The sequence below is a fragment of the Balaenoptera physalus genome (assembly GCF_965194825.1).
Source record: "Balaenoptera physalus genome assembly, chromosome: 13".
NCBI lineage: Eukaryota > Metazoa > Chordata > Mammalia > Artiodactyla > Balaenopteridae > Balaenoptera > Balaenoptera physalus.
The window spans coordinates 87,032,738-87,047,166 of record NC_138892.1 but is presented as its reverse complement, the minus strand read 5'-3'; the positions used below and the strand labels follow the sequence as shown (position 1 = coordinate 87,047,166).

Genomic DNA, 14,429 nt, shown 5'->3' with positions numbered 1-14,429 from the left:
TAGAGCTGCAATGAACATTTTGGTACATGACTCCTTTTGAATTGTGGTTTTCTCGGGGTATATGCCCAGTAGTGGGATTGCTGGGTCATATGGTAGTTCTATTTTTAGTTTTTTAAGGAACCTCCATACTGTTCTCCATAGTGGCTGTATCAATTTACATTCCCACCAACAGTGCAAGAGGGTTCCCTTTTCTCCACACCCTCTCCAGCATTTATTGTTTGTAGATTTTTTGATGATGGGCAGGTGGATTCTTAACCACTGCGCCACCAGGGAAGCCCTAAATAGGCATATATTTTCATCCAGTTTGGGAACCAACTCCAATTTTCGAAAGGTAACCAGGTTCGTGGTGATTTATGATGATTTCTACTTTATTATCAGTGTGGTTGTTCCAAAAAAAGGGAAGCTATTAATTCTAATTTCTAATTTCAACTAGGCTATAAATGTCTTCATTTTTCCACACTCCACATTATAGGATTATCATAGAAATTGTTTATTTTTTGTTCTATTTTTTTATTGATAAATAATATGCATTAAAAGTATACAAAGTGCATAGCTCAATAAATTTTCAAAACTGAAAACAACTTTTTTACTGTATATTTTTATGCACAAAAATAAAATTTAATGTGTCTAAGGTCAGGACCATGTTTTCATTTTTCTCAACCCCTAGCTTAATCCCACGCCCAACAGTAATGCCCAATGTTGATGTCACTGTCCTTTACCTACCAGACAAAGACATTTTATACCCAAAAGTCATCAGGTAGAGAGGTTACTCCAGCATATTAATTTAACAATAATTATTAATATAGAACAATTATCAAGCATTTATAGGTATTATTATTATCTCAGTTATATAGATCAGGAAACTGGTGGACAGAGATTTAGAAAGTGACTGAGATCAAATAGCTAGTAAATGGAAGAGAGCAAGACTGCAAGATAAAACTCAATTTCCCCAAAATAATTTATACCACCTAATTCCTCCACTAGGAAAACTACCATTTTCACTGAGACTGAGAAAAAACTCAACAATTTTTCTTAAGACCAAGAGATAGAATCCACTTTCCTTTAGTAAACGTTAGCCATGATTCAGCCTTGGATGAGGAGAGCAGTTGAGTGAACTCTAATAGTGTTTAAAATTCTCCAAAGAAGACAAGGAAGAGCACATGTTAGAGATTACAGACTTACTTTTTATTTGTGGGCATCTTCCTGCATTTCTTACTGCATCCAGATCACCTCTGCAGCGCCAGCTTCATTTCTATGTAGCTGCTTGTATGGAATCTTTGGGATCCTTAATTTGGGAGCTCTTCCTGAAGGGTGAGATGGTGCTTCTGAGTGGGCAGCCTGCCTCTCATCTCTCTAAAAGCCTGTCATTTAATTACAGAAGGATGGATGAGAAAGTCAGATCTTCCTTGAGGCTACTGAGAAAATCCCAACCAAAAACCCTACAAAATCCCATTTACTCAAATTGCTTAAGGTGAAGAAATTCTTCAGATTCCTTAAGATATGTAAAAAATAATACAAGACTAAATTTTAATGTGTAGTTTGAAAAGCTACCAATACTGCTAAGAGATTTCTGGGTGACACATTTATATTCTGATTCTGATTTTATTGTAAGAAGTTCTCTTAAAAATAAGAAGCAAACAGTAGGCATTAGGGATTTGGTACCTGCCCTTTTTTTGTTATGTTTTTATTTACTATAGCTAAGATGAAGAAAAAAATTTGGTGAGACTTTAAATATAGTTGAAGTGAAGAAAAAATATATACACTAATTTGATGTCTCTGCCATGGAATGTTCTAAAGAATACAGTGGAAGCAATATATCTTGAGTCTGAACTAGCAGAAACTACACATGAAGATTGAGTTGTTACATTATAGATCTGTAGACAAGGGAGATAAGATAGAATAAAAGAATGATTTTGAAGTTCCCTTTTAACTAAAGTTAATGCATCACTGGAACTTTAAAAGCAAAAATAAATCTAAGCAATTTATTGTCTTTTTAAAGTAAGATTTTCAGGGACTTCCCTGGTGGTCCCGTGGTTAAGAATATGCCTTCCAATGTAGGGGATGCAGATTCGATCCCTGGTTGGGGAACTAAGATCCCACACGCCACGGGGCAACTAAGCCCGCACACCTTAACTACTGAGCCCCTGCGCTCAGGAGTCCGCGCGCCACGACGAAGAGCCCGCCTGCTGCAACTGAGACCCAACATGGCCAAATAAAGAAATAAATTTTAAAAATAAATAAAGTAAGATTTTCATTCTTTCACGAGTAAAAAAAATTGCAGTTGTAAAAGACTATGATGCACAATTTGTACTGGGGGTAAAGAACCATGGTCCTAAACGTTAAGAAATTATCTCTTGCTCTTTCTTTGCCAAAGCAACTCTCTCAATAAATGTCTTTCAAATCAAGTGGTAGCAACCACAGAAGCTATGCCCGTCTGCATTTGCTTGTGAACTTGATGATCTGAAGAATGATGAAAGTATGATAACTCCATTAAGCTATCAGCCCAACCTGCTTTGCATGCAGCCCTGTGAATTATCCATTTCTTCACTGATCTCCTCTCATTTTCAAATATTGGTGGGATCTGGTTAGGTGAGAAGGGTCCCAGAGGCATCACCCCTGCCCCTGCCTGCCCTGCCTCTCTTCATCCTGTAGTCTCACGACTACATGACACTCCAAACCTCATCTTGCTGGAGTCACAAGGTCATACTGACTGGTTTCTATGCAGTTCCAAACAATAGGTGTCTTTTAAAATACAGTTTTTTCCAGATTTATAGTAATTTTAATATTATCACCCATATGCACTAACATTATTTATCTTTCTAAACTAAACTAGCACACCAGGTAAATACCCCATCATGCCCGGAATTAAGTTAACATTTGATTAGGCAGAACGAGCTTTCCCATCAGTACGATACTCAGTCATTAAGCAAAGCAACTGGTAGATAAAGACTGAGTTGATGGCTATATGATGGTTCATATTAAAGAACCAATATCAGCTACTGAACATTCACTATGTTCCATTCACTATGCTTATTTCACATCTCACAACCTCCGAGTTAGGTGCAATTGTTTTCCAAATTTTACATATAAGGAAACAGAAGCTTACAGAACCAAAATGTACACTGCTAGAATCTGGATTTGAACTCATGCCCTCTTGTACTCAGAGTTAATTTTAGATTTCCTCACACAGGAAGCTATGCATGACAATGGTCCAAACACACTGAGAAGCCCAAGCTTCGCCCACCATGAAGCAATAACATAAAGAGGAAAGTATTGTTTTTTCCCAAAACTTGATGTGTCTAGGAGGGTATTACACAGGCAATTTTACCCAAATGCCATTATGAAACAAAAGAAAAACTAAAGAACATGGAAAGCTGGTACTCTTCAGGAATAATAATAACGAGGTAACACCCTTAAAGCCCCCAACTAAAGACCTTGCCTTTTTTTCTTATTAGGTTCCCATCTGTGTTTCTGCAGGCATGAAACTGGAAGAAGAGATATGCATTTTCAAATACCCTCACACCCAACAAACTCAAATTCCTTACCTGAATTCCCTAGAATGTCTCCTTTTTCAACCAACTTATTTTTATTTTGTTCTTTACTTGGTTCCATTGTATTCTGTAACAAAGCAATGTTTCCCAGCCTCCCTTGCAAGTCTCTAAATCTTGTTGCCTTTATTCAGTTTCTCTCACTGTATTGTACTGTTTTCATTGTTGTGGTCCATCTTACTCTTTCTAATTTCTTCTGTGGCTGTGAACATTATTAACACCCCTGCCCCAGCCCCGTGAATGTTATAAATCCTTCTGCCTACAGCATCTTTATTTTTCTGACTTTGTCTGGCATAGCTAAAGTAAACCCTATATTTACATAATAGATAACAGGTATATAATCTCTTGTGTGTATATTTGCCAAAGACATACAAAGACATATGATAATTCATGGATTTATTTCAGATTGAGATTGTAGTGTTTATCCAGAATGTGGATTAATTGTATAGATTCATAGACATTTTTTTCTTCCATTTTTGTTGAGATGTAATTGACATACGGCACTGTATAAGTTTAAGGTGTAGGGCATAATGATTTGAATTACGTGGACCATGAAATTATTACCACAATATATTTAATGAACATCCATTATCTCATGTAGATAAAAAATTAAAGAAATAGGAAAAATATTTTTCCTTGCCATGAGAACACTTGGGATTTACTCTCTTAACAACTTTCATGTATTAACACACAGAAGTGTTAATTATATTTATCATGTTGTACATTACATCCCTAGTGCTTACTTATCTTACAACTGGAAGTTTGTGCATTTTGACTGCCTTCATCCCAATCCACCCCCCAACCAACCCCCGCCTCTGGTAACCACAAATCTGATCTCTTTTTCTATGAGTTTGTTTATTTGTTTTTGAAGTATAACAATACTATGTTCCTGGTTCACAAAGCAGTGATTCAATATTTCTATACATTTCAAAATTATCACAATTAAGTCTAGTTACCTACCATTTGTCAACTTACCAAGATATTACATAATTATTGATATATTCCCTATACTATACATTTCATACCTGTGACTCATTTATTTTGTAACTGGAAGTTTGTACCTCTTAATTTCCCTCACCTATTTCTCTTCTACCCCACCTCTGGCAACCATCAGTTTGTTCTCCGTATATATGAATCTTTCTGTTTTGTTACATTTCTTCATTTGTTTTGTTTTTTTAGATTCCACGTGTAAGTGAAATTACACCATATTTGTCTTTCTCTGACTTATTTCACTTAGCATAATATCTTCTAGGGTCCATCCATGTTGTTGCAAATGGCAATATTTCATTCTCTTTCATGGCTGAGTAATATTCCATTTTATATAGATAACTTATTCTTTATCCATTCATCTACTACTGGAGCTTAGGTTGCTTCCATATCTTGACTATTATGAACATAGGGGAGCATATATCTTTACAAATTAATGTTTTCCTTTTCTTTGGATAAGTACGTAGGAGTGGAATTGTTGGGTCATAAGATAATTCTATTTTTAATTTTTTGAGGAACCTCACATTGTTTTCCATAGGGGCTGCACCAATTTACATTCCCACCGATAGTATTGGGTTGTCCAAAAAGTTAGTTTGGTTAGTGAATACGTTGTTCAATAAAGTTCTTTGTGAAAATGAAAAATGTGTCTTTTTGTTTTACTTAGAACCAAATGAACTTTTTGGCCAACTCAATACATAAGGGTTCCTTTTTCTCCATATCCTCATCGACACTTGTTATTTGTTGTCTTTTTGATAATATCTATTCTGATAGGTGTGAGGTGATATCTCATTGTGGTTTAGATTTGCATTTCCTTGATGATTAGTAATGTTGAGCATTTTTTTTTCATGTGCCTGTTGGCCACCTGTATGTCTTCTTTTGAAAATGTTCATATACTCTGCCAATTTTTTAATTAGATTCTTTGGGGTTTTTTGATGTCAAGTTGTATGAGTTCTCTGTATGGTTGGGAGATTAACCCCATGTCAGATATATCATTTACAAATATCTTTGACCATTCAGTAGGTGGCCTTTTTGTTTTCTTGATAGTTTCCTTCATTGTGCAAAAGTTTTTTAGTTTGATGTAGTCTCATTTCCATTTGTTTAATTTTGCTTTTGTTTCTTGCCTGAAGAGACATATCCAAAAAAATATTGCTAACTCCAGTGTCAAAGAGATTATTGCCTATGTTTTCTTCTAGAAGTTTTATGGTTTCAGGTCTTATATTTAAGTCTTTCATCCATTTTGAATTTATTTATTTATTTAATTTTTTTTTTTAAATGATGGAGCTAGGTATTTTTTTAAATTAATTTATTTTATTTTATTTATTTTTGGCTGTGTTGGGTCTTCGTTTCTGTGCGAGGGCTTTCTCCAGTTGCAGCGAGCGGGGGCCACTCTTCATCGCGGTGTGCGGGCCTCTCACTATCGCGGCCTCTCTAGTTGCGGAGCACAGGCTCCAGACGCGCAGGCTCAGTAGTTGTGGCTCACGGGCCTTGTTGCTCTGCAGCATGTGGGATCTTCCCAGACCAGGGCTCGAACCTGTGTCCCCTGCATTGGCAGGCAGATTCTCAACCACTGCGCCACCAGGGAAGCCCTTGAATTTATTTTTATATGTAGTATAAGAAAGTAGTCCAGTTTGATTCTTTTCATGTAGTTGTCAAGTTTTCCCAGCACCATTTATTGAAGAGGCTGTCCTTCCCCACTGTATATTCTTGTCTCCTTTGTCATAGATTAATTAACCATATAAGAGTGGGTTCATTTATGGGCTCTCTATTTTGTTCCACTGATCTATGTGTCTGTTTTTGTGCCAGTACCATACTGTTTTGATGACTGTACCTCATTTGTATAGTTTGAAATCAGGGAGTGTGATATCTCCAGTTATGCTCTTTCTCAAGATTGAGAAAATTATGGCTAATTGGGGTCTTTTGTGTTTCCATACAAATTTTAGAATTATTTGTTCTAGTTCTGTGAAAAATGCCATTGGTATTTTGATAGGGATTGCACTGAATCTGTAAATTACCTTGGGTAGTGTCGTCATTTTAACAATATTAATTATTCCAATCCATGAACATGGTATATCTTTCCATCTGGTTGTGTTGTCTTTAATTTCTTTCATCAGTGCCTTACAGTTTTCCGAGTACAGGTCTTTTACTTCCTTAGTTAGATTTATGCCTAGGTACTGTATTCTTTTTGATGCATTTACAAATGGGATTATTTCTTTAATTTCTCTTTCTGATAGTTCATTGTTAGTGTATAGAAATGCAGCAGATTTCTGTACATTAATTTTGTATCCTGCGAATTGACCAAATTCACTGATGAGTTCTAGTAGATTTTTGGTGGTGTATTAAGAATTTTTTATGTATAGTATCATGTCATCTGCAAACAGTAACAGTTTTACTTCTTCCTTTCCAATTTGGATGCCTTTTGTTTCTTTTTCTTGTCTAATTGGTGTGGCTAGGGCTTCCTATACTATGTTGAATAAAAGTGGTGAGAATGGGCATCCTTGTCTTATTCCTGATCTCAGAGGAAATGCTTTCAGCTTTTCACCATTGAGTATGATGTTAGCTGTGGGCTTCTCGTATATGGCTTGTATTATGTTGAGGTGTGGTCCTTTTATACTCACTTTCTTGAGAGTTTTTTATCATAAATAGATGTTGAAGTTTTTGGAAAGCTTTTTCTGCATCTATTGAGATGATCATATAATTTTTTCTTCTTCAATTTGTTAGTGTGGTGTGTCACACTGATTAATTTGTGGATATTGTACATCCTTACATCCCTAGGATAAATCCCACTTGATTATTCTGTATGATCCTTGTAATGTGCTGTTGAATTCACTTTGCTAGTATTTTGTTGAGGATTTTTGCATCTATATTCATCAGTGATATTGGCTTGTAATTTTCTTTTTTGTGTGTGATACTTTTGTCTGGTTTTGTTATCTGGGTGATGTTGGCCTTGAAGAATGAGTACGGAAGCATTCTTTCCCTTGCAATGTTTTAGAATAGTTTGAGAAGGATAGGTGTTAACTCTTCTTTATGTGTTTGGTAGAATTCACCTGTGATGCTGTCTGAGCCTGGACTTTGTTGGGAGATTTTAATTACCAATTCAATTTCTTTACTGGTAATTGGTCAGTTCATATTTTTTATTTCTTCCTGATTCAGTCTTGGGAGATTGCACAATGTGTACAATTGAAGAATGTGTCCATTTCTTCTAGGTTGTCCATTTTATTGTATATAATTGTTCATAGTAATCTCTTATTATCCTTTGTATTTCTGTGGTGTTGATTGTAACTTCTCCTTTTTCATTTCTGATTTTATTGATTTGGGCCCTCTCTCTTTTTTTCTTGATGAGTCTGGCTAAAGGTTTGTCCATTTTTTAATTTTTTCAAAGAACCAGCTCTTAGTTTCATTGATCTTTTCTATTTTTTTAAGTCACTATTTCATTTTTATTTCTGCTCTGATCTTTATGATTTCTTTCCTTATACTAACTTTGACTTCTGTTTGTTCTTCGGGTTTTTTTTAGAAATTTAGTTGTAAGGTTAGGTTGTTTATTTGAGATTTTTCTTGTTTCCTGACGTAGGCTTATACTGCTATATACATACCTCTTAGAGTTGCTTTTGCTGCATCCTATAGATTTTGAATCATTGTGTTTTTGTTTTCATTTGTCTCCAGGTGTTTCTCTTTTTTTAAATTTCTTCCTTGACTTCTTCAGCAACACATCGATTCTTTAGTAGCATATTATTTAGCCTCCATATGTTTGTGTTTTTTGCAGTTTTCTTCCTTGCAGTTGATTTCTATTCTCATAGTTCTGTGATTAGAAAAGATGTTAGATATGATTGCAATCTTCTTAAATTTACTGAGACTTGTTTTCTGGCCTAGGATGTGATTTATCCTGGAGAATGTTCCATGTATTGTACACTTGAAAAGAATGTGCATTCTGCTGCTTTTGGATGTAATGTTCTATATACATCTATTAAGCCCATCTGGTTTAATGTGTCACTTAAGACCAATGTTTCTCTATTGATTTTCTGTCTGGATGATCTGTCCATTGATATAAGTGTGGTGTTAAAGTCCCCTAATATTATCGTGTTACTGTAAATTTCTCCCTTTTTGTCTATTAATATTTGCTTTATGTGTTTAGGTGCTCCTACATGGGGTGCATGTATATTTACAATTGTTATATCTTCTTCTTGGATTGATCCCTTGATCATTATGTAATGTCCTTATCTCTTGTTACAGTCTTTGTTTCAAAATCTATTTTGGCTGATATAAGTATTACTGCCTCGGCTTTCTTCTCATTTTCATTTGCATGGAATAACTTTTACATCCTCTCACTTTCAGTCTGTGCATGTCTTTAGATCTGAAGTGAGTTTTTGTAGGCATCATATATACGGGTCTTGTTTTTGTATCCATTCAGCCACTCCATATCTTTTGATTGGAGCATTTAGTCCATTTACATTTAAAGTACTTATTGATAGGTATGCATGTATTGCCATTTTGTTAACTGTTTTCTGGTTGTTTTTATAGTTCGTTTTTGTTCTTTTCTTCTTCTTTTGCTCTTTTTCCTTGTGATTTGATGACTAGTGTTATTTTTGAATTCCTTTTTCTTTGCTGTGTATGTATCTATTTTTGATTCTGGTTTGTGGTTACCATGAAGTTTATATATATATCATGAAGTTTATATATATATATATATAATTTATATGTGTTTATATATTTCAAGTTCCTGATCTCTTAAGTTTGAACGCATTTTAACAATCCTGCATTTGTATTCCCCCCCCACCATGTTTACTGTTTTCGATGTCATATTTTACTTCTTTTTGTTTTGTGTATCCCTTAGCTAGTTATTGTGGATATAGCTGATTTTATTACCTTTGTCTTTTAACATTCCTACTCACTTTATATGTGGTTGATCTACTACCTTTACTGAATATTTGCCTTTACCAAAGAGATTTTTCCTTATATAATTTTCATATTTCTACTTATAGTCTTTCCCACTTAGAGAAGTCCCTTTAACATTTCTTGTGAAGCTGGTTTCATAATGATGAACTCTTTTGGCTCTTGTGTCTCTGTAACCTCTTGATCTCTCCTTCAAATATGAATGATAGCCTTGCTGGTAGAGTATTCTTGGTTGTAGGTTTTTCCCTTTCAACATTTTAAATATATTGTGCCACTCCCTTCTGGCCTGCAGGGTTTCTGCTACAAAGTCAGCTGATAGCCTTATGGGAGTCCACTGTACATAACAAGTTGCTTTTCTCTTGCTGCTTTTAACATTTTTCCCTTTATCTTAAATTTTTGCCATTTTAATTACAGTGTGTCTTGGTGTCATCCTCTTTGGGTTGATCTTGTTTGGGACTCCCTGTGCTTCCTGTGCTTGGATGTCTGTTTCTTTTCCCAGGTTAAGGAAGTTTTCAGCTGTTATATCTTCAAATATGTTCTCTGCCATCTTCTCTCTTCTCTTTCTGGGACCCCTAATGTTAGTGCTAATATCAGTACACTTGATGTTGTTCCAGAGGTCTCTTAAAGTGCCCTCATTGAAAATTTTTTTTCTTTTTTCTGTTCAGCTTGGGTGATTTCCACTACTCTGCCTTCCAGCTTGCTGATCTGTTCCTCTGTATTATTAATCTACTGTTGATTACTTCTAGTGTAATTTTTATTTCAGTTATTGTATTCTTCATCTCTGTTTGGTTCTTTTTCATATTTTCTAACTTGTTGTTAGAAACTTCTGACTTCTCATCTGTTCTTCTCCCAAATTCTTTGAGCATCTCTATGATCATTACCTTGAATTCTTTATCAGGCAGATTGCTTATCTCCACTTCACTTAATTCTTCTTCCATAGCTTTATCTTGTTCTTCTGTCACTTCATTTTGCTTAATTCTCCATTTTTATTTCTATGTATTTGGTAGTCTGGCTACCTGATCTTGGAGAAGTGGCCTTATATGGGAGATGTCCTATGGGGCTTAGCAGCACACTCCACTCTGGTCACCAGCATTATATGCTCTAGAGGCATCATCTATGTGGGCTGTGTGAGCCTTTTGTTGTGGTGGGCTGACTACTCTGGGCATGCTGGTAGGCATGACTGACCCTCAGTCCAGTTAGTCAGCAGACCTTGCTGAGTACAGAGGCTGCTGGCCACTGGTAAGCAGGGCCAGTTCCTGCCACAAGTGGCTGTTCATGGCCTACAAAGTCCCAGTCCAGGCCCACTGGTGTGTGAGGTCAGGTCATGAGGCGGCTGGCTGCAGAGCCCTTGGGGGTGTCCCAGGGCTATTGCTGACCCACTAGTAAGTGAAGCCAGGTCCTGGGGTGGCTGGCTGCGGCCCAGGGGTGCAAAGCTGGTGTGGGCTTGCTGGTGGGCTGGTGCCCACAGGTCCTGGATCTGGTGTTGGCCCGGTGGTGCGTAGGGTCATGTCCTGGCAACTAATTGTGGGGCCCTGGGAGTCCAGGCTAGTGACTGCCCACTGGTGGGTGGAACCAGGTCCTGGGCCCTCTGGTGGATGGATCCAGGTCCCAGGGAGGCTGGGGGTTCAGGCGGTCCTAAAGCAACTGCCCTGTTGGTGGTTGGGGCTGTGTCCTTGTCTGGCTAGCTCTTTGGCATGGGCTGTCCCAGGACTGGTGCCAACTGGCTGGTTGGTGGAACCGGGTCCCAGCACGAATAAGATAGTGGGAGGATTCCAAAATGTCATTTGCCTGTACTAGTGTCCTTGTGGTAGAATAAACTCCCAAAAATGGCTGCTGCCAGTGTTTATGTCCCCAGGGTAAGTCCTAGTTGCCTCCTGCCTCTGCAAGAAGCTCTCCAAGATCAGCAAGTGCATTTGACCCAAGCTCTTTTCAAGTGCTTGCTCCTGCCCTTGATCTCAGAGCATGTGGAATTTTGTGTGCACCATTTAAGAGTGGAGTTTCTGTTTCCTACAATCCTCTGGCTCTCCCAAAAGTAAACCCTGCTGGTCATCAAAGCCAAACACTCTGAGGGCTCATCTTCCCAGTGCAGGACCTCTCAAGTGGGAAGCCAAGTGTGGGGCTCAGACCCCTAGCTCCTTGGGGAGAACCTCTACAATTGTAATTATCCTCCCACTTGTGGGTTGCCTACCTGGGAGTATGGGTCTGACTAATACCACATTTCTGCCCCTCCTACCCATCTCATTGTGGTTCCTTCTTTATATCTATAGTTGAAGAAGATCTTTTCTGCTAGTCTTCAGGTCCTTCTCATCAATAGTTTCTCTGTAAATAGTTGTAATTTTGGTGTGCCTGTGGGAGGATGTGAGCTCAGGGTCTCCCTACTCCACCATCTTGGCCACTCTTGATTCACTGACATGTAATTATACATCTAGCAATAATTTTTTTAAAGAATCACTAGAAAAAGAATTATATTAAATGATAAATATACAAAATCTCACATAATGGTGATAATTATGATTATGATAATTTATAATATTATCATTATCACCTTGAAATGATAATAAAGATGATGATGACAAATCTATGAACTAAATGTCACCATACTTATATACACACAAAAAAACGCTTATCTTCTTTAGGTGATGGTAAAAGAATAAGCCTATGATGATGGTTAGACTGGAGTCATCTTACTAATATTATCTTTTTCACAACTCATTCTTAGTTAATTTGAATTCATTATACTTCCAATGGATACATAAAGAATAGGAAATAGGAAAAATATAACAAATGCCTTTAAAGATTATCAAGTATCAATATAATTCTCTATTGTCAACTTATACAAAGCTGAAAAGTAATTCCCATTGTGCCCTGCATCATAGATAATCTTGGTTTACATTTACTTATATAACTACTGCTGTCAGGAGGCTCTGTTATTTTAATTTATGGAGTACCAACAGGATTTTAAGATATTGTCCACATATGTTGAGTCATGCACAGTGAAGACAGAACAAAAGAGATGAGACATAAAAACCCAGGAGTAGGTGGGAGTATTAAGTCCTTGTTCCCTTTTTTTGTTTGCCTATGCAACTTTTTCTTGGATGACAGAGGAAAAAAGCATCACTGTCCTTGATCAAAGAAGGAGGGGAGAAAAAGGAAGAAATTGTGGCGAAGGGGCCTCTGAAGCTGAAAGGCATCGCAGAGCTAGGAGTGACTAAGCGGAAGAAGAAAAAGAAGGACAAAGACTAGGTGAAACTCCTGGATGTGATGGGAACAAGAAAAAAGAACGAGGAGGAGAAGCGGTGCAGCCTTCACAAGTGGACACCAGCCCAGGCAGCCTTCGAGAAGATGCAGGAGAAGCGGCAAATGGAAGATGCAGGAGAAGCGGCAAATCCTGAAGAAAGCATTTAATACTCACAAGCAGAGAGAAGAGGACTTCAACAGACACCTGGACACACTCACAGAGCACTATGACATTCCCAAAGTCAGCTGGACAAAGTAGCCTCCCCGCCTGGGGTATGGAGTGGCATCAAGGAGAAGCAGAAGGCAAAGTTGGGGTTATATTTGGTGCCTTTGGTATTTTCTAGAAACATTCTTTTACACACATCCTTGCATCTTCTGCTGAGACAGTGCTTTTCTAAGCTGTATGTCTTCATTCTGGAACTTGATTAAAGTAAGACTGTCCTTTTACTCTAGTTTGATTTCTCAGTAGCACATAGAAGAGAAACCTTTTTAGTTTGGAAAGTGTATCCAGAGATTAAGTGCCATGGAAAACTGTTTTTACCCCCAAGTTGTATCTGACTCTTTGACAGCCAGTACACTTCTATGTAAGTGCCATGGAAAAGTGTTTTTACCCCCCAGTTGTATCTGACTCTTTGACAGCCAGCCAGCTGGTTTGCCTGGATGAAACTGACTCCAGAGGACAAGGAGCTAATGCCAGCATGGCCTGCAGCATGTAGACCCCTGTAGGGCCCTGAACAGGCTGCCCTTCCAAGCTCCCTGTAGCTTGGGGCTCATGCTCTCCGATCCAGGGCCTGGGGAAGCCACTTGCAGCTTCATGGTCTTTAGACTGCCCCCTCAGCCTCCTGGCCAGTGAGACAACACAGCCTGGGAAACAGAACAACCACCTAAGGCAGGGATAGAACGTACACCTTGTCCCTTTCTAAACCTGTGGCCAGCGTGTAGCCTCTTCTCCCAATATCCTCATTCCAGACATGTCTAGTTGGTGTTGCCATGGCAGACACTGCCAGTCAAGCACAGCATTCTTTGTAATGGAACCCAGACACAGCCTGCCATCTTACCCTCAACCCTGGGCTCCAAGCAGCCCCCTGTATTTATTCAGAGTTGGCATATAACGTGTTTGGTGCTCCTGGCCTAAGGACACCTCAAAGGTGATGGGACCAAGGCAGAGCCCCAAGCACAGACATACATGGGTGTAGTCGAAAGGAAGGACTCAGGTTCCCGTGCTAGAGAGTCAGGGTCTTTGAGGGCCTATGTGTACCTACCAGATGAGGATCAGATTGCATATGCTATTGGGAAAAAGTGTGCTGACATAGATGCTGACAGAATAAGAAAGGCAGAAAACAAAACCAAGTGTTGGGTTTGGGATTGTCATATGAGAAATGCAGAATAAAACAAACAAAAAAAGTTATTAAAAAAAAAAAGAAAGAAATTCTGGCCAAAGTAAGGACATGTTAAAGAAATGGGAAAAATTGCCTTAATTCATCTATTATAACTCCAACTTTAGGAAGAATAAGAAAAGGATATTATTCTTGTGAGTCCCAGAAAAAAAAAAAGTCTAAGAAATGAATTTGTGAATCAAACTTTTTAAGAAAATAAATTGAGTATGAAAAACTAAGATTTGCTTTGAAGCTTGATCGATTGAATTTTACTGGTGCTCTCTTTTTATAGCAAATTATGTAACTGACATTAAAATACTGAATTAATATCCACCAAAAAAACTATTAGAACTAATAAATGAATTCAGTAAAGTTGCAGGATACAAAAATAATA

At 37.7% G+C, this 14,429-nt stretch overlaps 1 protein-coding gene and 1 pseudogene across 7 annotated transcripts in view; one reads left to right on the top strand and one right to left on the bottom strand.

Annotated features, from left to right (window-relative positions):
• Nucleotides 1-14,429, bottom strand: part of LMNTD1 (lamin tail domain containing 1) — a 437,115-nt gene that overhangs the window by 333,461 nt on the left and 89,225 nt on the right. The window lies entirely within an intron of this gene.
• On the top strand, nucleotides 11,249-12,933 carry LOC309641292 (protein FAM32A pseudogene; annotated as a pseudogene). Its single transcript has 2 exons — nucleotides 11,249-11,278; nucleotides 12,525-12,933. The product of its transcript is annotated as a protein FAM32A pseudogene (transcript).